The sequence below is a fragment of the Balaenoptera acutorostrata genome, chromosome X (assembly GCF_949987535.1).
Source record: "Balaenoptera acutorostrata chromosome X, mBalAcu1.1, whole genome shotgun sequence".
In the NCBI taxonomy this organism is placed as follows: domain Eukaryota; kingdom Metazoa; phylum Chordata; class Mammalia; order Artiodactyla; family Balaenopteridae; genus Balaenoptera; species Balaenoptera acutorostrata.
In genome coordinates, this window is record NC_080085.1 from 76,168,416 (window position 1) to 76,173,824 (window position 5,409).

General features: G+C 39.2%; 1 pseudogene; it reads left to right on the forward strand.

Annotated features, from left to right (window-relative positions):
- The first annotated feature begins 2,790 nt into the window (after positions 1-2,790).
- Positions 2,791-4,113, forward strand: LOC103001743 (polyadenylate-binding protein 1-like; annotated as a pseudogene).
- Positions 4,114-5,409: the final 1,296 nt, after the last annotated feature.

The following is a 5,409-nucleotide window of genomic DNA, read 5'->3' on the forward strand; positions in this document are numbered from 1 at the left end:
AATGAAGTTAATGATCCTTAACATATTAAAATCTGCAGTGTGTTTTTGCTAACCGCATTCCTAAACCTTAGTCAAAGTTTAGTGGTGTGGGTGACATTATATGGAGCATACTAGCTTAAATTTCTCTGCTAAGTGATAGTAGTGCCACTACTATTATTCATGAATGTGTTTCTATAACTCTTAATGAAAACTGAAACAATACCGTTAGGTCACAGTTCATTTTTCATTACACTGCTAAACCTTATTGATAATATAGCTACATGGATAATCACAGTATAAACAACTATAAACAAGGGTATTACCTTGGCATAGAAAATGACCAAGAATGAGAGCTTACTGTGAAATATTATAAAGTAGATTTTTTTAAACTTTAAGTTCATTTTGAGACAATATTAATTTTAAGAAGACAATAGAGCTAAATCTAATATTAAAATATACAAAGTACCCGTACATATTTAGCTTAAATACAGAAGGTATAGCATCTTGCCACAAGTATTCAATGTGTTTGGAAGTTTGAAAAGCTCAAAGTTCAGCAGCTGTACAATTGATGAGAAAACATCTGATCTTAACAAATGTCCTAGAATTGAAGTGTGAATAATCTGCTCAACCATATATAATAGATATATTTGAAAACGATTTCAAAGTTTTAGACAGTGCCAAGTACATTAGTAGTTGTTAATGAACTCTAGATTATCTTAGAACCTTAGATTTCTTTCAGTATCTGTGGTACTATCTTTTCAAGTCCCACAGAGGTTTAAATAATTTGAAATGTATAGTGATAGGTCACATAAAGAGAAAAGAAAAACCATTTCCCTATTATAGGAAGGCATTGTGGGGTAGAAACAAAATATGAATGCCAGACTGGGTTCAAAGCCTAGTTTCAACACTTACTAGCTGCACAATCTGGTCAAGTTACTTAACATTCCTGTACTCAGTTTCTCTATGTATAAAATGGCAATGAAAATATCAACTTCATAAGGTTATTGTGTAGACGAAAAGAATTAATAAACTCAAGTCACTCAATGTTTGTCTTAGTTTACTGCTCTGACCTACAGATAATCTGCAAATACTCTTTTACACGAACCTTTTAGAATATGACAAAACACAGGAAGAGCTATATAGTGAGACAAAAATCTCTACTTTGTCACATGGAGGTTATATTCAGAAGCAACCAGAAGAAAACATAATTCCTTTTTAGAGTTTGGGGAATTACTAGGGAATTAGGGAGTTATTGCTAATTTCCTAAACTTGGGTCCAAGGTCCATTCACCTTTGACACAAATGGTATGGAGATTCCCCAAACAGGATGGTCAGTGAGTAGTTTGGAGAATTCACCTCAATTCTCCTTAGAGCCCCCTAATTCTCTCTTACTAATTTTTATATGTGAAAAAGTAATAGTACATCAGCAAATTTCCATCAGTCAATTCAAGAGAGACCAATAATAAGGTGTTCTTTCACTTTGCTTTAAACATTATATTTTCCTACTGATATTTCAATTCTTGAAGATTTTATTAGCCCTGAAGATCTTCCTACCTCAGACATGCAAGAAAACCTAAGGTTTAAGCGGCTGGCATTTATTTTAAAATAAAAATTTAATACCAAAGATAAGCAGTAACATGCCTAAAGAAATGTGATGCTATCACAGGAAACAGTGAACTCTGAATTTTCTTCAATTACAGTTAAACACACAGATTTTAAAATATTTTTAAAAAACCTTTAAACCCAAGCTGTTAGAGCAGTGAGTCCACATTGAGAATTTTAATATCGCCCCTCCCTTCCCGACACGCCCCCAAAAGCCTTAAAGAGAAAACACAAATACACAGTGTCTCACACACACACACACACACACACACACACACACATATGCGCGAAGAGGGGGAGGGGGAGGAGGGGAGGAGCAGAGGGGAGGAGAGAAGCGGAGAAGGCAAGGGAGAAGTTAGGGATAAGAAAAAGTAAGGGAAGTCAGAAAAAAAAACAGGACCATTGAAGCGCCTACTTTTCCCTGCCTGGAGACTTACTTTCTTGCCTCCAAGCAGCCCGCGGAGCAGTCAGGGCTGCTGCCCTGGGCGCCTAAGTGGCGAAGCCAAGTAACTTCTAGTTTTGGTGACCTCCCCTCCGCGAGTGGCGCCTACGCACATGACGTCAAACAAGCACAAGCTGCATCACAATCGGACACTCAGGGTATTTAGAGGTGTTTCTCGTGGCTCGCCGGAATCCCACAGTTCAGTTTCAGCTGGCCGCGCGCTGGCGGCCCTCTGGCTGCAGCCCCTCTGCGACAGCGGCAGCGGCCCAGCAGAGCACTCATGACCTATTTTTTTTTTAATAAATTTATTTATATTATTTGTTTATGTTCTATTTTTGGCTGCATTTGGTCTTCGTTGCTGCACGCGGGCTATCTCTAGTTGTGGCGAGCAGGGGCTACTCTGTTGCGGTGCACAGGCTTCTCATTGCAGTGGCTTCTCTTGTTGCGGAGCATGGGATCTGGGCACGCGGGCTTCAGTAGTTGTGACACCCGGGCTCAGTAGTTGTGGCTCGCAGGCTCTAGAGTGCAGGTTCTGTAGTTGTGGCGCACGGGGTTAGTTGCTCCGGGGCATGTGGGCTCTTACCGGACCAGGTTTCGAACCCGTATCCCCTGCATTGGCAGGCGGATTCTTAACTGTTGCACCACCAGGGAAGCCCCCGACCTCTTTTGATTGAATGCTTCCCACTGAGAGAGGCCGAGTCCTAGCACCTAGCTGAGATCTCACTCAAGATCTAACTTAAGATGAGTGCTTTGGTTCCACACTTTGAAACGTCCTCACTGTACCTTGGAGACCTGCATCCCGAAGTGAACGAGGCAATGATGTATGAGAAATTCAGCACCGCCGGGCCGATCCTGTCCCTTAGGGCCTGCCGTGACCTGGTTACTGGCCGCTCCCTGGGCTAGGCGCATGTGAACTTCTTGCTGCGGACTGATACCGAGTGGACTCTGGACACTATGAACTTTGGTATTACCAATGGCAAGCCGCTGCGTATTACGTGGTCCCAGCATGACCCATCACTTTGTAAGAGTGGAGTGGGCAATATATTCATCAAAAATCTTGCCAAGTCTGTTGATGACAAGTCCCTTTATGACACATTTTCTGTCTTTGGAAACATTATTTTTTGTAAAGTAGTAACCAATGAAAATGGATCAAGGGGTTTTGGATTTGTGCATTTTGAGAAGTCAGAAGCCGCTAGAAGAACCATTGCAAAAATGAATAGGATTCTGCTGAAAGGTAGCCGAGTTTTTGCTGGGCAGTTTAAACCTCGCAAAGAAAGGGAAGCAGAACTCAGAGCTCAAGCAAACATACTTACCAATGTCTACCTTAAGAATTTTGAGATGCTATAGATGATGAATGTCTTAAAGAGGTTTTAGGTGAGTTTGGTTCTGTATTAAGTGTGAGAGTTATGACTGATGAAAATGGAAAATCCAAAAGCTTTGGATTTGTGAGTTTTGAGAATTTTGAAAAATCCCAGAAAACCATTGAAGGAATGAATGGAAAAGTCCTTAATGTAAATCAAGTTTATGTTGGTAGAGCACAGAACAAAGCTGAGAGACAGTCTGAATTAAAACACAAATTTGAGCAAATAAAACAGGGTGAGCTCACCAGGTGCAAGGGTGCTAATTTTTATGTGAAAAATCTTGAAGATGATATTGATAATAAATGACTGAGAAGAGAATTCTCCCTCTTTGGCACAATCACTAGTACCAGGGTCATGATGGAGGCAGGCTGCAGCAAAGGCTTTGGCTTTGTTAGCAATACATCTCCTGAGGAAGCTAATAAAGCCGTCATGGCAATGAATGGAAAAATTGTGATCACCAAACCACTGTATGTGGCTGGCACAAAGCAAGGAGGAGCACCAGGCTCTCCTCACCAAGAACTATATGGAGAGAGCGGTGGCTCTGAAAGATGGAGGTTATTCTATACTCAACACTCCCAAGGCAGCAGCAACATCATCATGTAACTGTGTGCCTGCTCTTCCTCAGCTTCAATGTGGAAGTGCATATCTTTGTAAGACTGTGCTCAGGGCCAAACATCATCCATCCAGAGTATATTGGATATTCTATCCACTCAGCAGCAGCAGCACCTAAGATATCATTCAGCACCTCCAGACCACTGCAAGTGCAGGGAGCCAAGTCAGCCTGTCAGATCACCAACAGAACAACCCAGACCATGGCTGTTCACCCTCAAACTTCTGCCTCGGGACCAAGTGCAAATCGGAGATTCAAAAAAGTTTCAGGTGTTGCAGGTGTTTGCAGTCCTCTAAAAATTAAAGTAGGAAGGCCAGCATCCATCCAAAAGCCTGTTCCTATTTGTATACAAGGCCATGATATGTTGAATGTGTCTATATTGGCATCAACTAGTACTCAGAAGATGACCTTGGCTGAAAAGCTAGTTCCTCTGGTTCAGTCCATTCACCCAACTCTGGAGAAATCTCTGGAATACTTTTGGAGATGGATAATGCTGAAATTCTTTATATGCTCAAATATCCTGAGTTTCTACATGCCAAAATTGATGAACTCATCTTTACTCTGCAATCCAACCAAGCTCAAGATACTGTCCTGAGAGCCACTAACAGCACTCCCAGTATTTGACTTGTGTAAGATGAAATTCCTGCTTGCAGAAAGTTCCAAACAATGAAAAACATAAACATTGGAGAAAATGAGAGTAAAAAAGGTCTAAAAGAAAAATAAATTTATACTTTACCAAGCAAATTATTGGTATTTTATTATTTACCATTTTAAATACAGAATATAAGAACAGGAAAATAGGAAAAAAAAGAAAAAGAGACAGAAAAAGAATTAAAACAGTATTTTCAAAGGATGTAGTAAGAGTAAGGCAAAATTACACAGAAAATAATTTGTCAGTTTTTACTTTAATATTTTTTCTTCACTGTAAACAGTACAAATGACACCAGTGTGTTACATTTCAGAATTTTGGTGCCTGGATTTTACTCATCAATTGCTCATTAATTTCAGAAGGAAATGTAACTTGGATTTTAAAATTCTTATTTAGTAAAAAATGAACAGAAGATAAAAATATGAAAGATCCCAATAGCTACAAATACCAGATTATTTCATGAATAGCTTCACAAATACTAAAGTATAAAATGGAAAATACCAAAGGGAAATACAAAAAATCTATTTTGCATTGACCTAAAATGAGGCAGATTTTTTAGGAAAGGAGTTGAAGAGAAAGGGAATAAGAATAGAGACTTAAATGTTTACATAACATTTACATCATATGTAAATGTTTTTAAAAAGAGCAAAATCTCCCTTTTTACTGTTACTGTCTTATACTAAATCCATGCTGTTGACCAAAGACAAGAAAAGTAGATCAGAAAAAAATAATTCCATCTGTAAAGGTTTATTTTTTTTTCCTTTTAA